Genomic DNA, 20,173 nt, shown 5'->3' with positions numbered 1-20,173 from the left:
TGTTTCAGCTGGACATCTATATAAGCTGGAATCCTGAAGAGGTAGGTTCCAAAGATGTGTGACAAGCCAGTGCAAACAGATGAAGAAGAACGAACACTTCCTTTCCCCCTTTTCCTAATGTAAGCCTCCAGCAGAAGGTATGGACCAGATTAAAGGTGTGTACAACTCTGCCTGGATTTGGAACTTCTTCTGTCCCATGCTGGCCTTGAACTCAGAGATCTGCCTGCCTCTGTCTCTTGAGATTTAAGGCATATACCACCTTACCTGGGCCTAAGCTTTTCATGGCCATTATGCCCAAGATAGGCTCACAGATGTGTCCTGAATTCTAGATTATAGTTCATTCCAGATGTAGTAAATTTGACAACAAGGAATAACCATCGTACTATCTGTCTTAATTAGGGTCTTATTGATGTGAACAGACACCATGACCAATGTGAGTTTTATAAAGGACAACATTTAATTGGGGCTGACTTACAATTTCAAATGTTTGCTCCATTATTGTGGGAGGCACGCAGGCAGACATAGTACTAGAGAAGGAGCTGAGAGTTCTACATCTTCACTTGAAGGAAGCCAGGAACAGTCTAAGCATCCCCAAGCAGCTAGGAGGAGGGTCTCCAAGCCCACCCCCCACAGTGACACACTTCCTCTAACAAGGCCACACCTTCTAATAGTGCCACTCCCTGAGCCAAGCATATGCAAACCATCCCACTATCTGTCCTGAGTTTTACTCATAGTTCAAAATGCAGTCCATCATGATAAACCAAGGCAGCAGGAAGCTGAAGCAATTATTATTTTTATTATTATTTTATTATTTATTTATTTATTATTTATTATTATATTATTATTTATCATTTATTTTATTATTACTTTTTTGAAATTTTATTGTTTCCCAAGTAGCTTTAGGTTACTGATTCTGGGACTTGTAACGGTGTGGTCACTTAATTATTATTATTTTTAATCTTTGTTTTTCAAGTTCTGTATCTCTTTCTTAGAGATAGAGTTTGTTAGCACAAATTAGGGACCAGCTTCAGGTTGCCAGCAAATTAGCAAGTCGGTGGCTATATAAAGGATTGTCGGGGTTGGGGATTTAGCTCAGTGGTAGAGCACTTGCCTAGCAAGCACAAGGCCCTGAGTTCGGTCCCCAGCTCCAGGAAAAAAAAAGAAAAGAAAAGAAAAGAATTGTCTGTTATTTAGGTTGCCTCAAAGAAGTAGCACTCAGCCATGAATCAGTAGCTTTTTACACAGTTGACTGAAAACAGGTTGACTCGATATGATTAATATCTCTTGTGCCTTTGACTCCAGGTGCAGTTGCATTTTTTGAAGATGTTATTCCACTCAGCTTTGCAGCAGACACTACGGAACCTCCATAAAGCACACTGTAATTCCCTCGTCCTTGAGAAACCTTCACTTTCCTAGAAACAACAGAAAACCTAAGACGAGGGTACACAGTCCGATACATTAGAAGTAATGACTATCCCACAGTAAGTGACAAGCAGAAAGCGCCTTTTAGATATCAGAGAGAATGGTGATCTTTGATGAGTAGAGTGGATAGGTTAGCCTTGCTCTGGGGGCTGAGGCGAGTTTTGCCAGTCTTCGTCGTAGAGCAGAAGGGGCCTTCAGTCATAGGACCAACTACCCAAAAGCCTTTAGAAAAAAAAAGAAAGAAACAAATCACAAGTGGCCTCCTTGTCTAACGATGGACATTCTGTGGGTTCTCATAGGTTTTCAAAGGAGGCATTTCAAAGGACGCAGCTCTGTGAGAGCTTTCGTGTGCTCCCCGTTATTTTTGAACAGAAGCTAATGATCAATCGCCTCTCCCTGGGGAAAACGTCTGAGTTATCCTGTCAGGAAAGATGAAAGTTTGCTGTCATCCTCATCCTTGCCACAAAGGAGAGGAGAACAGCTCTCAGCTGTAAGCGAGCAGATCCGGTCAGACTCTTGACATTCCTGGGCTTTAAAAAAATGTCGTAGCTGCTTCCTGTTGAGAGCCTGCTTTGATAGGCCAGCACCGAGTGACTCACAGCGCAAGCACCTGTTTCACATAATGATCGACTCGGTGCTGTGTTCACAAAGTAGCTTTTACTATGAGGAGATTATAGTAACAGAGCCAGGGTGAATGTGGATCAGGCTGACCCAAGCAGCTCCACTTAGATGTAAACCTATCAGAATCTATACCAGACAGCCTATGAGGACTTCCCTGGTTTCAGACACCACCTTCACATTACTGCTCCTCTCCGGAGAGGTCTTGTGACTATAAGACATGACCTGTACATTACACATTCATGGGAGATTTTTTTCATTGGCAGTGACAGGGGGTCAAACAGCGATCTGAAGCCCGTGTGGAGACTCTGAAAAGGAAACCTGGATTAAAGCCTTACCGATGAGCAGTAGCCTCATTATTTCTTGTTGACAGTTTCCTTTGTCCAGCCACCCTGGGCTGAACGCCTATGATCGGCACAATACTGCTCTAGGAATCACCCATGCAAAGATGAGTAGCTGGACGCCACTGAGTTCAGTGTCTGGGGATACAGAGACAACAAATATTCACAATCAGAAGGGACCAGGATAACAAAGTACCTTTTATCTCAGAAGAGACAAATGACTCTACACTGGTGGGACCGTCAAGACATTTGAATTGTGCCACAGAGGATAATTTGGAGTTCAGGGGGAGAAGGTCCTGAAGGAGAGGAGATCCTGAAGTCGTTGAGAAATTGCAAATGGTCCCTATGGATAGAGTATGCAATCTAGGCCATGTAAGCTTCAGTTTGGCTTTTCAGTATAGACAGACAGTTTGGACTGTGTGCACGCTCTCACCGAGGTCTCAGATGTACCATTAAACTCTGAGTCAAATGGAGGAACTGTGGAGATTTGTCATCAGAAGGCTAATATGATGAATGAGGTCTTTGCTTCAGATACTGTACCCTGTGGTAAGTGATTAGGGAGAATTAGGCTAGAAGAGGCTTAGAGGGGTACTGGGCTACTGTGAGCAGATCTGGTTAATGAGTGAAGGAAAGTTTAGCACTTAATTCTTACCCCCGGGTTATCCTTCCCATATTTTTCAGTCAGTCACTCAGTCACACGAGGATTTGCTTTATTGAGAAATTATCTTGAAACAGACAATAGGAACGCAACAGTGGACTGTCCTCTTGGAGCTTGGGTTTCAATTGGCGGTGGTTGGGAGTTAAATCGGTAATTATGGCTGGATGCAATTTACCTGGATCCAAGTTAAATATAACTCTTAAAATTCCACAAGTAAAGGCAGGTTAACATAGTGCTCTTTGAATTTCCTGTGAGCTGTATGATCTTAATCCTTCTGTTTTTACAGCAAGAGCATCCATTTCGGGGTTGGCACATTTCTGGGCATTAGGTAGGTTCCTTGTTGAACGAAGGAACTCATAAAGAAACAAATACAAGAAAGGAGATGCTAGGTCCTCTGACTTGCTTGCCTTTTGGGCCGCCTCAGGGTATAGGACTCCATTTCTGTGACCTAGTTCATGAGGGGAAATGGCCCAAGGTAATGGGAAGTGTTTGGATTCTGGGATCCCAGAAACCTAATTAGATGCTAGTTGATGTACCTGGTAGCAGCGGGAAGGTTGAGTCAGTTGATAGTCTTTTAGAGTCTCAGTTTCCTTACCTTAAAAATTTACCTGATCAGGATAAAATAAAAATTTAAAGGACATAGGAATGAGGATTAAATTAGATGCATTTTCCATTCCAAACTTTAAGAAACACAGAGGCACAGTGTTACTATGGTTCTGTTGGGTCCCAGTCAAAGCTCAAAGCCAACCCACGATCACGGAACTTTTTTACACATTTATTTTTTTAAACATTTTTTAAAAATATGTATTTATTTGCCTGCACATAAGCCTGTGCACCACATGTGTGCAGTGCCTCTAGAGGCCAAAAGAAGGCATCAGATCCTCTTCAGGTTGTTCGCCTCCGTGTGAGCACTGAGAAATGAACTCCGGTCCTTTGCCAGGGCAACAAGTGTTTTCAGTCCTAGAGCCCATCACTCAAGACCTCATATTTAAGGTTTTAAAGTCTTCTACAGAGCTTGCCTAGGAAGCGCAAGGCCCTGGGTTTGGTCCCCAGCTCCGGAAAAAAAAAAAAGTCTTCTACCTATCGTCTTTAAATAATAGCACTTAGGGCTCTAGCTAAAGCTGGACGCATATATTAAAGTGTTGGTTTCCAGGTCAATACTCTTGAGAAACTGTACAAGTTTTGAGGGTTGGGACCTAATGGACTGTCCTTGGGTCTTTGGAGGCTCGTGAAACTGTAGCCAGGCCCCTTCCTTTTCTTCTTTTGATCATTGGCCATGAGAAAAGTTGTTTTCTTGGCCACATACTCCTGCTGTATACTGTGCCACCTTCACCACAGGCCCAAGCAATGCACTGAGTGATCAGAGACTGAATCTCCAAAGCAGATTGTCATATTTATCTTTCCTATTCATACGCCGATTGTCTCCAGCTTTTTTTTTTCTTATTGTCCCAGAAGTCAGACAAACAGCATAAAGAAGTACTGTCCTGATCTCTCTCTATACTCTTGGGCCCTCTTTTTATCTGTACTGGTTGCCTTGACAACTCGGCCTTCCCACCATCTCTCCCAGAACCTCCTCTACCTTACACTGAAAGCACAGATTACATTGTTTTGCTCTGGGTTAGAATTTTCTAATGTGAGCCATCATTCAGAGTTTGGAATAGAAAACGAAAGGCCAGGATTGTATGGAGACGGCTGTGCTCTGACCGCTGGCCATTGGTTCTCATGTTCCGCACATTTAGTCTCCATCCATCGCAAGCCAACAACTGTGTGGCACAAACAGGCGGTAACTGCAGTAGAGAACCATAGCTATGCGTTTCTACACCAATGATCTATAGCACAGTCAAAATGGAGGCCCCATTTGCAGTCTCAGGCACCTGAACCACCACCGTGTTTGGTAAATCAAATAGCCCACGCTGTAAAACAGTGTATAGTAAGTGGGGGCTGTGTTCTTTTTTTTTCCCCCTGGACCTTTGCAAAACTTTCTGGTTCCAAGATGATTTGGTACCTAGATGCCTGGTGGACAACAGCACAACTGGTCATGACATCTGCTGCCTGCAGGACCCAAACATGTCCCCAGGTGCTAGGGTTGCTTTTTAGGGCTAAGACAGAACAATCTGGTAAGATTTTAAATGGGACACTCAGTATTCTCTAGTTCGCTGGATGCCTGAAAACCTCATATGCTTGATTTCTAGTCTCTGTCATGAAAAAAGTATGTCCTAGGAATGGTGCTAGTCTGTCTGTCTGAGTCCAGGACTAAGAAGACATCTACAGAGCTGAGCTAGGCTGTAGGACACCTGCGAGCAAGGCTTTGCAAGTGTCTGAGGTTTTATTCTTGCAGAAACAACCAAAGCTTACTCATTTCACACTACCTTTACCTCAGCCAAAGAATGTTACCCATAACCTTCTACGTGCCTGAGTCTATCCTATTGCTATCGCCTCATTGGCAAATTAAAGTGTCTTTCCCCCTTTTCTCCACTCAAGGCCAGTCACCAAGTCAGCAGTTAGCACGTTCATAAAAACTAAGTTCATTGCCAAATCATGCCGGTTATGTCTGCCTTCTGGTTCACCTCCATCTTGATATTTTATGACTTTTTGAACATGCTTGTTATTTTCTCAACTCTATCAGAAATGTCTAGGCCAAACATTGTAATAAGAATAGTTGTTAGCTAATCCTAAAACCAAAAAAAAAAAAAAAAAAAAGGATGGGAAAGTTCTGGAAGCTATTAGGAAAGGTTTCCTTGCTCTCATCTTTCCCCAAAGAAAAGACCAAGGGAGAGAGAGACAGCCTGACTCCTGTTCTTTCTCAGTGCTGTTGTCAACAATGTGGGAATTAAACAAACCCATGGAGGCAGGGCTGAGCTGAAACAATCCCAGCATGCCCTTCTTAGCCTGGGGATCTATGTCAACGGCAAACATTTCCAACAGCACCCAGCACAGACTCTGTCCAAGACAAACACTTAAATAAGTTGTTCCATCAATAAATAAAAAGAAAGCCTTTCAGGCGGCTGTTGACGTTGAGGATATAAAATCCCTGGGTAAAATGTTAAGACAATAGCAGTTACTGGAGCATGGAAAGTTAGTGGAGAAACCAATGGGGAGGATCTAGGGAACAGGGATGGGGGTGGGGGTGGGAGGGGACAATGGCCAAAATACACTGTATGGGGGTGGAGGGAAATGTCAATTTTTTTTATAAGAAAAGTACTCATGTAAATTTTTTAAAAGAGAAAATAAAACATTTGTGGAAGTAAAGGCCTCTAAAGGGGTAAAAGAAAGGACTTGTTAGAGCCAAGATTGCATAACCTTGCATTTTGAAGTCTTTGCAAAGTAGGTTAAAGATTGCACAGATTCTCATCTCCACAGGAAGCCTCAGCTTAATTCTTCCATAAGATTCCACCGAGGGTGGCCAAACCAAATAAGAACAGAAAACCAGAATGACTGACCAAAGACCACATGTTACAAAACACAACCAAGAGATGAGCCATAGGAAATAGAACTGACAGCTCTTTCTGGTACCCAGACGGCAATGACATGGCACAGGTCCAGTCTTACAAAGCACAGGACTGCCTCTCCCCCCACCACAGCAAGGACAGCTGCTCTTCTAGCTTCTGATTATCATCGCCGAGCCATGCCTTGGCCATTTCTGAATTGAACGAAATAGTAAGTGATGGTGCTTTGGGCTGTGGGTCTGTGGTACTGAAGCTCCAAAATCTGAAATGATCTATGGGTCTAAATCCTCTGAATCGTTCAACTTTCTGACATGGGCTATTCACAGCGTCCAGTAAGTGACTCTTTTACAAATGAGGCTTTGCAGAGTTCTTGTTTTGTACCAGAGATGCTGAGAGATGCTAGGCTGCCTTCCACATACAGAGGCGACTGAGCTCTCAGGCCTTGGCAGGAAAACAGAAACATTATTAAGTCCACCATGCCTCTTAATCCCTGATCCCTTTATTCTTGAAAAGAAAAATAATTCTAATTTGCCTTGATCTGCCATCCACTCTCCTCTCCTACCATAAGTTCCAAAGGCATGGGCATTACTAAGAACAGTAAAAAGATTGGGAATAATATAATTACTGATAGGTTCAAACTAGAAGTGCTCAGGTCAGGAACTGCTCTATTAGAAGCCAGGAAAATATGTCCTGCAGCTCTGTTTCCTCGGAAATACCAAGGAAAACTTACTTTGTTCAAATGAAATAGTGTGGCCAATATTACTGCACACAGAAAAATCAATACCCAACTGCAAGCATACATGGATACAGATCCCAACACACAAAACTTCTAAAAGTAGTACAATCTCACGGTTCAAAACTTCTATATAACATGTTTTGTGTGTACATTGTATGTATACATGGGGTTATGTTTGTGTGTACAGTCAAGCATGTGTATATGGAAGCCAGAGATCAATGTTGGATGTCTTCCTCAATGGCTATCCATCTTACTTTTTTGAGACAGGGTCTCTCTCTGAGCCTTGAGCTCACTAATCCAGCCCAGTGTGTTGGTCAGTGAGCTCCAGGGATCCACCTGGTTCTACCCAGTACTGGGACTGTAGGCATGTGCTGCTGCGTTAGTTCTTGTTCTGTTTGTTTTATGTTATTTTTCATGTGAATGCTAGAGAGTTGAATTTGGGTCCTTGTGAGTGCGCTTCCCCAACTGAACCATCTCAGTCTCTCTGTTACATTCCTGACTGTAAGATTTTGGGCATCTTAGTTAGAGTTTTACTGTGTGAACAGACACCATGACCAAGGCAACTCTTATAAGGACAGCATTTAATTGGGACTGACTTATAGGTTCAGAGTTCAGTCCATTATCATCAAGGAGGGAACATGACAGCATCCAGGCAGGCATGGTTCTGGAGGAGCTGAGAGTTCTACATCTTCATCTAAAGGCTGCTAGGAGAAGACTGGCTCCTAGGAAATTAGGAGGAGGGTCTGAAAGCCCAGGCCCACAGTGACACACCTACTCCAACAAGGACACACCTCCTAATAGTGCCACTCTCTGGGCCAAGCATACATAAACCACCACATTGAGGAAGTGTAAAAGTAAAAGTAAAAGTATGCTTTATTCTGTGACTCAGTTTACTGCTTTAAGAAAAAAGTACATGGACAGACCACATAAACAGTTCTCTGCACCCAAATCCCGTGGGAGGGAGAGCTAAACCTTCAGAGAGGCAGACACGCCTGGGAAACCAGAAGAGACTGCACGCTGCACACATTACTGATTCCAGAGGAAAACACCAAACGCCATCTGGAACCCTGGTGCACAGAAGCTCCCAGAAACGGCAGCGCAGATCTTCCTGGTTGCTGCTGCCGCAGAGAGCTAGTGGGCAGCACCCCGAGAGCAAACTTGAGGCTTGGGACCACAGGTAAGACCAACTTTTCTGCTGCAAGTGACTTGCCTGGTGAACTCAAGACACAGGCCCACAGGAACAGCTGAAGACCTGTAGAGAGGAAAAACTACACGCCCGAAAGCAGAACACTCTGTCCCCATAACAGGCTGAAAGGAAACAGGAAAACAGGTCTACAGCATTCCTGACACACAGGCTTATAGGACAGTCTAGCCACTGTCAGAAATAGCAGAACAAAGCAACACTAGAGATAATCTGATGGCGAGAGGCAAGTGCAGGAACCCAAGCAACAGAAACCAAGACTACATGGCACCATCGGAGCCCAATTCTCCCATCAAAACATACATGGAATAACCAAACCCACCAGAAAAGCAAGATCTAGTTTCAAAATCATATATGATCATGATGCTGGAGGACTTCAAGAAAGACATGAAGAACTCCCTTAGAGAGCAAGTAGAAGCCTACAGAGAGGAATCGCAAAAATCCCTGAAAGAATTCCAGGAAATCATAAATAAACAAGTAAAAGCCCATTGAGAGGAGTCACAAAAATCCCTGAAAGAATGCCAGGAAAACACAATCAAACAGCTGAAGGAATTAAAAATGGAAATAGAAGCAACAAGAAAGAACACATGGAAACAACCCTGAATATAGAAAACCAAAAGAAGAGACAAGGAGCTGTAGATACGAGCTTCACCAACAGAATACAAGAGATGGAAGAGAGAATCTCAGGAGCAGAAGATTTCATAGAAATCATTGACTCAACTGTCAAAGATAATGTAAAGCAGAAAAAGCTACTGGTCCAAAACATACAGGAAATCCAGGACTCAATAAGAAGATTAAACCTAAGGATAATAGGTTATAAAGGCAGACCTATCAGAATCACACCAGACTTTTCTCCAGAAACTATGAAAGCCAGAAGATCCTGGACTGATGTCATACAGACCCTAAGAGAACACAAATGACAGCCCAGGTTACTGTATCCTGCAAAACTCTCAATTAACATAGATGGAGAAACCAAGATATTCCATGACAAAACCAAATTTACACAATATCGTTCTTCAAATCCAGCACTACAAAGGATAATAAATGGTAAAGCCCAACATAAGGAGGCAAGCTATACCCTAGAAGAAGCAAGAAACTAATCGTCTTGGCAACAAAACAATGAGAAGAAAAGCACACAAACATAACCTCACATCCAAATATGAATATAACAGGAAGCAATAATCACGATTCCTTAATAACTCTCAACATCAATAGCCTCAACTCCCCAATAAAAAGACATAGATTAACAAACTGGATACACAACGAGGACCCTGCATTCTGTGGCCTACAGGAAACACACCTCAGAGACAAAGACAGACACTACCTCAGAGTGAAAGGCTGGAAAACAACTTTCCAAGCAAATGATCTGAAGAAGCAAGCTGGAGTAGCCATTCTAATATCAAATAAAATCAATTTTCAACTAAAAGTCATCAAAAAAGATAAGGAAGGACACTTCATATTCATCAAAGGAAAAATCCACCAAGATGAACTCTCAATCCTAAATATCTATGCCCCAAATACAAGGGCACCTACATACGTAAAAGAAACCTTACTAAAGCTCAAAACACATTACACCTCACACCATAATAGTAGGAGATTTCAACACCCCACTCTCATCAATGGACAGATCATGGAAACAGAAATTAAACAGAGACGTAGACAGACTAAGAGAAGTCATGAGCCAAATGGACTAAACAGATATTTATAGAACATTCTATTCTAAAGCAAAAGGATATACCTTCTTCTCAGCTCCTCATGGTACTTTCTCCAAAATTGACCATATAATTGGTCAAAAAACGGGCCTCAACAGGTACAGAAAGATAGAAATAATCCCATGCGTGCTATCAGACCACCACGGCCTAAAGCTGGTCTTCAATAACAATAAGGGAAAAATGCCCACATATACGTGGAAATTGAACAATGCTCTACTCAGTGATAACCTGGTCAAGGAAGAAATAAAGAAAGAAATTAAAAACTTTTTAGAATTTAATGAAAATGAAGGTACAACATACCCAAACTTATGGGACACAATGAAAGCTGTGCTAAGAGGAAAACTCATAGCGCTGAGTGCCTGCAGAAAGAAACAGGAAAGAGCATATGTCAGCAGCTTGACAGCACACCTAAAAGCTCTAGAACAAAAAGAAGCAAATACACCCAGGAGGAGTAGAAAGCAGGAAATAATCAAACTCAGAGCTGAAATCAACCAAGTAGAAACAAAAAGGACCATAGAAAGAATCAACAGAACCAAAAGTTGGTTCTTTGAGAAAATCAACAAGATAGATAAACCCTTAGCCAGACTAACGAGAGGACCCAGAGAGTGTGTCCAAATTAACAAAATCAGAAATGAAAAGGGAGACATAAGTACAGATTCAGAGGAAATTCAAAAAATCATCAGATCTTACTATAAAAGCCTATATTCAACAAAACTTGAAAATCTGCAGGAAATGGACAATTTCCTAGACAGATACCAGGTACCGAAGTTAAATCAGGAACAGATAAACCAGTTAAACAACCCCATAACTCCTAAGGAAATAGAAGCAGTCATTAAAGGTCTCCCAACCAAAAAGAGCCCAGGTCCAGATGGGTTTAGTGCAGAATTCTATCAGACCTTCATAGAAGACCTCATACCAATATTATCCAAACTATTCCACAAAATTGAAACAGATGGATCACTACCGAATTCCTTCTACGAAGCCACAATTACTCTTATACCTAAACCATACAAAGACCCAACAAAGAAAGAGAACTTCAGACCAATTTCCCTTATGAATATCGACACAAAAATACTCAATAAAATTCTGGCAAACCGAATCCAAGAGCACATCAAAACAATCATCCACCATGATCAAGTAGGCTTCATCCCAGGCATGCAGGGATGGTTTAATATACAGAAAACCATCAACGTGATCCATTATATAAACAAACTGAAAGAACAAAACAACATGATCATTTCATTAGATGCTGAGAAAGCATTTGACAAAATTCAACACCCCTTCATGATAAAAGTCCTGGAAAGAATAGGAATTCAAGGCCCATACCTAAACATAGTAAAAGCCATATACAGCAAACCAGTTGCTAACATTAAACTAAATGGAGAGAAACTTGAAGCAAACCCACTAAAATCAGGGACTAGACAAGGCTGCCCACTCTCTCCCTACTTATTCAATATAGTTCTTGAAGTTCTAGCCAGAGCAGACAGACAACAAAAGGAGGTCAAGGGGATACAGATCGGAAAAGAAGAAGTCAAAATATCACTATTTGCAGATGATATGATAGTATATTTAAGTGATCCCAAAAGTTCCACCAGAGAACTACTAAAGCTGATAAACAACTTCAGCAAAGTGGCTGGGTATAAAATTAACTCAAATAAATCAGTAGCCTTCCTCTACACAAAATAGAAACAAGCTGAGAAAGAAATTAGGGAAACGACACCCTTCACAATAGACCCAAATAATATAAAGTACCTCAGTGTGACTTTAACCAAGCAAGTAAAAGATTTGTACAATAAGAACTTCAAGACACTGAAGAAAGAAATTGAAGAAGACCTCAGAAGATAGAAAGATCTCCCATGCTCATGGATTGGCAGGATTAATATAGTAAAAATGGCCATTTTACCAAAAGCGATCTACAGATCCAATGCAATCCCCATCAAAATACCAATCCAATTCTCCAAAGAGTTAGAACAATTTGCAAATTCATCTGGAATAACAAAAAACCCAGTATAGCTAAAACTATCCTCAACAACAAAGGGACTTCAGGGGGAATCACTATCCCTGAACTCAAGCAGCATTACAGAGCAATAGTGATAAAAACTGCATGGTATTGGTACAGAGACAGACAGATAGACCAATGGAACAGAATTGAAGACCCAGAAATGAACCCACACACCTATGGTCACTTGATTTTTGACAAAGGAGCCAAAACCATCCAATGGAAAAAAAGATAGCATTTTCAGCAAATGGTGCTGGTTCTACTGGAGGTCAACATGTAGAAGAATGCAGATCGATCCATGCTTATCACCCTGTACAAAGCTTAAGTCCAAGTGGATCAAGGACCTCCACATCAAACCAGACACACTCAAACTAATAGAAGAAAAACTAGGGAAGCATCTGGAACACATGGGCACTGGAAAAAATTTCCTGAACAAAACACCAATGGCTTATGCTCTAAGATCAAGAATCGACAAATGGGATCTCATAAAACTGCAAAGCTTCTGTAAGGCAAAGGACACTGTGGTTAGGACAAAACGGCAACCAACAGATTGGGAAAAGATCTTTACCAATCCTACAACAGACAGAGGCCTTATATCCAAAATATACAAAGAACTCAAGAAGTTAGACCGCAGGGAGACAAATAACCCTATTAAAAATGGGGTTCAGAGCTAAACAAAGAATTCACAGCTGAGGAATGCCGAATGGCTGAGAAACACCTAAAGAAAGGTTCAACATCTTTAGTCATAAGGGAAATGCAAATCAAAACAACCCTGAGATTTCACCTCACACCAGTGAGAATAGCTAAGATCAAAAACTCAGGTGACAGCAGATGCTGGTGAGGATGCGGAGAAAGAGGTATACTCCTCCATTGTTGGTGGGATTGCAGACTGGTACAACCATTCTGGAAATCAGTCTGGAGGTTCCTCAGAAAATTGGACATTGAACTGCCTGAGGATCCAGCTATACCTCTCTTGGGCATATACCCAAAAGATGCCCCAACATATAAAAAAGACACGTGCTCCACTATGTTCATCGCAGCCTTATTTATAATAGCCAGAAGCTGGAAAGAACCCAGATGGCCTTCAACAGAGGAATGGATACAGAAAATGTGGTACATCTACACAATGGAATATTACTCAGCTATCAAAAACAATGACTTTATGAAATTCGTAGGCAAATGTTTCGAACTGGAAAATATCATCCTGAGTGAGCTAACCCAATCACAGAAAGACATACATGGTATGCACTCACTGATAAGTGGCTATTAGCCCAAATGCTTGAATTACCCTAGATGCCTAGAACAAATGAAACTCAAGACGGATGATCAAAATGTGAATGCTTCACTCCTTCTTTAAAAGGGGAACAAGAATACCCTTGGCAGGGAATAGAGAGGCAAAGATTAAAACAGACTGAAGGAACACCCATTCAGAGCCTGCCCCACATGTGGCCCATACATATACAGCCACCCATATAGACAAGATGGATGAAGCAATGAAGTGCAGAGCGACAGGAGCCGGATGTAGATCGCTCCTGAGAGACACAGCCAGAATACAGCAAATACAGAGGCAAATGCCAGCAGCAAACCACTGAACTGAGAATAGGACCCCCGTTGAAGGAATCAGAGAAAGAACTGGAAGAGCTTGAAGGGGCTTGAGACCCCATATGTACAACAATGCCAAGCAACCAGAGCTTCCAGGGACTAAGCCAGTACCTAAAGACTATACATGGACTGACCCTGGACTCTGACCTCATAGGTAGCAATGAATATCCTAGTAAGAGCACCAGTGGAAGGGGAAGCCCTGGGTCCTGCTAAGACTGAACCCCCAGTGAACTAGACTGTTGGGGGGAGGGCGGCAATGGGGGGAGGGTTGGGAGGGGAACACCCATAAGGAAGGGGAGGGGGGAGGGGGATGTTTGCCCGGAAACCGGGAAAGGGAATAACACTCGAAATGCATATAAGAAATACTCAAGTTAATAAAAAAAAAAAAAAAGAAGAAGAAGAAGAAAGTACATGGAGTCGTACTGTTTATCCATAAGAGTGCACAGAAACCTGACTTTTGTCCTGACATGGATGGATCTGGAGTTCATGGTGGTGGGAGATTTAACTCCAACATAGAATCGTATGTTCCACTGATCTCATAGTAGAACACAGTAGTATGTGGTCACTGGTAGCTGAAATATACCTGGTGAGAAGAGTTACTGGGATTTTCTGTAGCACAGCAGGGTAAGAGGAGGAATGGGAAGGCACTAACGTTGACTTAGAGGCAATGTGTGCTGGGAGGGGCTTAAAGCCCCTATACATTATAATCTGTGGGGAGTTATTCTACTATATTTACACCACAAAAAATGTGCACCACAAATCACGTCTGTACTTTAGAAGAAGAAAACACTGAGAAGGCTACTGCTGAAGCTTAGCACAGTGTAGGGAAAAGCAGGGCAGCCAATCTCTGCTTAGTTCTTTTCTTAGAAAATAACTCACTGTTAACTCACTTGGTACCTGTGAAAAAGCTTAAGTGGGCACTTACAGATAGTAGGCTCTTGGGGTTGGGAATTTAGCTCAGTGGTAGATCGCTTGCCTAGCAAGTGTAAGGCCCTGGGTTCGGTCCTTAGCTCCGGGGGAAACACCAGGCAAAATAGCAGATAGTAGGCTCTTTTAATGTACATTGAAAGCCAATGGCTTTAGCTTGACTTTTGGGATAGATTTTTTTTTTTAATCAGCCCACACAGCAGCTTTTAAGTGGGAAGAGGACAGGATTAGAAGAGGAGAAAGCAAGCTGGGGGCTGGGTTGGTTAATGTTAGCAACTGTTAAGAGAATTGGAAGGCAGATGAGACTGAGTTCTTTCTGTTTCTCCTCTATTGTTGTCTTTTCTGTTGAGAGATGCCAAGTCAACAGGAAAAAACACAAGTTCAAGGTCAGCGCAGGCTGTGTGGCAAGACCTTGTCTCAAAAGCAATGTTACATCTCCATTTTCCGAGAGAATGGAAAGATTTAACCATTTATGACAAAGATGAAGAACCAGTGAATTCCGAGCTACTTTTTATTCCTATCCGCTCCTTTGTATAAAAGAAGCATTTTGAGTAAGAAGGTACAGAAAGACATGGGCTATGAGGTGGCCATGGAAATGTGGCTTTAAACTGTGGTTGCAGGTGGTGGCAAGGTCTGTGACAGAGGCACCCTACATCACAAAGCACAGGGATGCTTCTACCAGAGAAAAAAGGTGGGAGAGACTGTGGGGAAGCCCTTTTTGGGAGGACAAAGACCCCACCAATGAGCATTCACAGGTGTCCCAGTAGCTTCGGCAATGTTCTCCTACAGATAACAAGTTTTCCACCCAAGCAGAGTCCTTCTGACTCTCTATACCAATGCCTCATGGCTCTTCCTGCCTCTTTCGCCCCCATCTATCTTTCCCTAAAAGATAATTTTATTAATACTGTCTGGTATGATTCTTTTCATCCTCGATGTCTCCTTAAGAGGTCCTAATTAAAGCAGGCAAGGAAATCAGACGCTTAAAGGCTGGTGTGATGGTTTGGCGGGTAAAGGTTCTTGCCGCGCAAGGCTACCAAGCCGAGTTAAATCCCTGGAATTCAGGTCGGCGTGGGAGAAGAGAACCAACTCCGCAAAGTAGTCCTGGGACCTCAACTGCCACACTGAAGCACTCACTTGAACATGCGTACATATCCTATACACACATACTCAAGCACACGTGCATGCACGCACACACACTCACGTGCATGAAAAAAAGCCACTTAGAATCAATCTCCCAGATAATTCTTACATGAGTCTCTAAATCACTATTGTGGATCCCACACCCAAGGTATGGGGTGATGGAAGTTTTGGCATGCCCTTTATCACAGAAGTTTAAAGCCCCACGCATTTTTTTCCTCCAAGAAGTGGCCTTTTATGCTGAATAGGAACGTGGTAGTGAACCTAGCTTCTGTCTTTTGATCTCCTAGTTTTTCATTTTTATATTTGATTTAGGGCACTTTTCTTTGTTGGCATACCCTTTTTCTATGTGTGTCTACATTCGTGATAAGTTTGTACTCCTGTGTAAATCCTGGAGACATTTTAAAATCAGTTTTAATCTTCTTATACAGACATTGGGAATGCGAGTGCCTACTTTGTGGGTATCATTTATCATTCATTTGGTGACTCCTTGTTGGACAAATGGTAGGCTCCAGGCGTTAAGCTGTGAGGACAAATTTTAGTAAAACATATAAACCTAGTAGTTTAAACTTGGCTGGATCCTAGTTGCTCAATTAATCGGAATATTTTTGATTTGTTGTAACTTTATCATTATTTGACAAAATCAAATTGTAGTACTACTCTTTAACCTGAGTGGTGTACTGTATCTTTAAGATGGTTTTTAACCTAGGCACCGTGGTGCACACCTTTAAGTTAGCATCTGATCTCTGTGAAACCCAGGCCAGCTTGGTCTACACAGAAAGTTCTAGACTAGCCAGCGCTACACAGTAAGGGGGAGGGATGTTTTTATTTAATTTTTCTTAAATGATCTTACTCAAGTTTAACATTCGTGATGTGGAAACTCTTCATATCTTGATCACTCTCTTCACATTCAGACTTCTTTAGAAGATTATCAAGACCCTGCCTCACCGATTTTCTTACCTCAACTCATCCCTCAAATGTTCCAGTTATCAACCTTTCGAAGACCACTGTATCATACATACCCTCTGACTTTGTATTGCTTATTTTGTGTTCAAGAGCTGCCATATCTGCACTTGGGACTGGGTGGCTTGAACAATAGAAATGAATTTTCTCACCAATGTGGAGGTTGGAAATCCAAGATCAAGGCATGGGTAGACGGGTTTCTCTTGAGGCTGCAGTCCTTGGCTTACACAGGGTACCATCTCCTTGGACCTCCATAGTGTCTTCCCTCCACCACCATGCATAATCTCTTTCTTCATCTTTTAAGGGCATCAACATTCACAGTGGATTAGAGTTCACCCTCGGAATGTCACTTGACATTAATAACTTTATTAAAGGCACCCATCTACAAAAGAAACAGTGGGAGCTAATAATTTCCTCTGTGAATTTTGGCGGAAACAATCACGCCATTGTGATCAAAACCATTGGTTTTACTTATTTGACTTGACTTTGCAGGACCACTCAAGAGTATTGTCTGCACTTATCAAGAGTATTGTTTGCACTAGAATGCTCTCCCATCTAGGTGTCAGCCAACAGCCAAGAGATTTTGGATCGTCTCCCATTCCTCTGTCACATTTTGACTCCCCCTTTCAAGCCTATCTTTCAGTCTCTGACAATTAAATATTGACACTTCTCAAGACTGACCATGTCTCCTCTTCTTCCTTTTCCTCCCTCCTCCCTTCTTTCTCTTCCTAGATGATCTTGCCCATCCACAAAGCTTGGATCCATTGCTACAATGAAAACTCAGCTGTCTGCTTATTCATTTGATTTTTTTTTAATTTTGTTTTTTTGGGAAGACTCAGAGCCACATACTTCATCTACAGAAATTTGCCACTATAGAAGAAAATGACATGACCGTTTTGTTTTCTTCCTTTTCTCTCACTCAGAAGGTTGTTTTAAAATATACCTATCTTAGAAAATCACCGAATACTCCCTTGTGCCAACACACTCATACTAGGGAATTTCCAGGGAAATCTTAGATGAACTTGGTGGGCCTCTACAGAACTGACACATGAGTGTAGCTACTCTTGACATCAAGGTGGTAGGGGAAGTGGGGATTTCCAAGGCCCACACTGCACGAAAGTAGTTTTGAAAAGTTGAGGAGTAAGCGTATGTATTGTACCCATTTTGACACTGCCATGTTGTGAGCAAGAGCTTGGCTGTTACTCGCACATTCTATCAATGGGGAAGACAAGGACTTTCATCTGACTTGAGCTGGCTCATTTAGCTCAGCCATAGTGGATGGTTTTGGGACTTTCACATTTCAAAAGACTTCAAATGTAATCATATAGTTCCTGAGATAACATGCTGCCAGTTATTACTAATTCAAAATGGACCTGTCCATTGATTCACAAAGAACACACACCTTGAATATTGGGTGTTCATACTTAGTATCAAATACTGTGTTTAGTGAAGGAGAGAGACAAGGGTGGCGGTGCAAGCCAGGCCCTGGGGACAAGCTTCTTTACCTCATGAATGTTATGCTTGTAGGGATGTCATTGCTGCTAATTACACTCAGATCTCTCGATGTACATATGACGTAAGCCCCAGCTTGTCAACTCCAGAACAGATCCTGCTTAGGCTACCAGTCCCCCCTCTTTCCTAACTGGCTATATGACCATCATTCAAGCACCTCTCACCAGGAGCTATTTAATTGCATGCATTCCATGTTTGTTCTGAGGTAAGTTACTCTACGTGAAAAGCGCATCAAAGCTTCCAACTCATTCTTGCTCATGGGCCTCTAACGTCCCAAATGTCATATATAAATACATGTATTATTATATTTGTTCATTCATACATTCATTCATTCGTACATTAAATATGTATTCAACACCCTTGAAAGACACTAACACAAAATAGTTATAGTTGGATAACTATTCCTTGGATTTTGTTGTTGTTTCTTCCCCTTTTAGAACAATTTAAACGTTGGACAAATATATCCTCTCACTGAAGCAGGTCTCCCTGTGCAGCCCAGGCTGGCCTTAAAGTCAAATTCCCTTGCCTCAGCTGGGATTTCAGGCATGTGCCACCAGGCTTGCTTTCTTTTGAACAAGCTCAGTTTTATTTAAAAAAAAAACATACAAGCAAAATCCACAGATGTTATGAATATTCTTTGCCTGGAGTACAGCTGAGTCAGCTCTGACTCTAAACCATGACATATAATGTAAAGCCAAGGGATAGAGATGAATAGAAATTCAACACACACACACACACACACACACACACACACACACACACGCACACGCACACACACACACACAGCCACATGCACACATAGCAAGTCAACCTAAGGAGGGAAGTGCTAGGCATGAGAGAAGCAGATTCAGATTCTTTTTCTTAGAACACTTTTTGTTGAAGAAAAGAGTAAAGAGTAGTAAGCACACCCTACCTATTTTTAGAAGCTGGGTTCCAGAGTGATGACCGTTAGCTGCTAGAAAATTCTCTCCCTCATCTCCCTGGGACTGCCAGCATATATCAAGTATGAGTGGCTGTCCCTGTGTTTAAGGGCACTTGGGGACATGTTGGTTTTCAAGGAAGAGGAAGGAAATCAGAGCGAGGTGCAAGCCAAACTCCTCATTTCGGCAGAATTAACTCAGGTGTCGAGGAGAGGCTGGGTGTGACCTCCTGGCCACTAGAATTAGCAAAGTCACATTTGAAAAGACATTTCCTGACTTTTCTCCATCTCGATTTCCTCTCGGGTGGCTCCTTACCTGTTAAATGACTTTGTAAATATTTCCAAATGACAGATTTGTAGTGGGTGTGGTGCAAAAAAAAAAAAAAGAAAGAAAGAAAGATAGAAAAAAGAAAGAAAGGGGAATGAGGCTAACGATCACACATAAAACAAATAGCCCGTGGAGTTGCTGGCCAATTTTTACAGCTGGATTTTTATAAACTCCTTGAAGAGTTGGGCGAGGGACTGGTTTACGATGTTACCATAGCAATGCTGCTGGTTTTTGACAAAATACTGAGACGCTGAAGTGGATGCACTGTGGAGAAACAAGCACAATGAACAGGACAAGCAGGAAAGAATTTAAGACCCTCACTAAATATTTCACAGCAGAATGCCTCACTGAACTGTCACTGGATTTAATTAGCTGTGGAGTAAAGGGGGAAGGGTTAACCCAAGGTCACTGGAGTGGGAGGGGGGTCAAGCGAAGCTTGTGACACATGCTGCTATTTTGATATCTGCTGAATGCCACATTATAGTCCATGAGGACGGTGGATGAGTCCAGTCAGGAATAATAGGCGTCATAGATTCTTTACGTCAGTGGATAGGACAGAGTTCAGTGATTACATTTCCGTAGACGTTTCTCTCGGATTCCTTCTGTCAAGCCAGGGTTTTCTGGTAAAGTGTTGGAAGAGCCTGCCAAGGGA

General features: G+C 42.1%; 1 long non-coding RNA gene across 1 annotated transcript; it reads right to left on the bottom strand.

The window, feature by feature from the left end:
- Positions 1-453: 453 nt before the first annotated feature.
- LOC120097739 (uncharacterized) lies at positions 454-19,399 on the bottom strand. Its single transcript, XR_005495394.2, has 3 exons — positions 19,188-19,399; positions 16,915-17,058; positions 454-1,644 (listed from the first exon to the last, which is right to left on the bottom strand). It is a non-coding gene; the product is annotated as an uncharacterized LOC120097739 (long non-coding RNA).
- Between the last annotated feature and the right edge of the window lie 774 nt (positions 19,400-20,173).

This window comes from Rattus norvegicus, chromosome 17 (genome assembly GCF_036323735.1).
Source record: "Rattus norvegicus strain BN/NHsdMcwi chromosome 17, GRCr8, whole genome shotgun sequence".
NCBI classification, from domain to species: domain Eukaryota; kingdom Metazoa; phylum Chordata; class Mammalia; order Rodentia; family Muridae; genus Rattus; species Rattus norvegicus.
The sequence above is the reverse complement of the archived record's forward strand: the minus strand, read 5'-3'. Positions and strand labels throughout refer to the sequence as shown.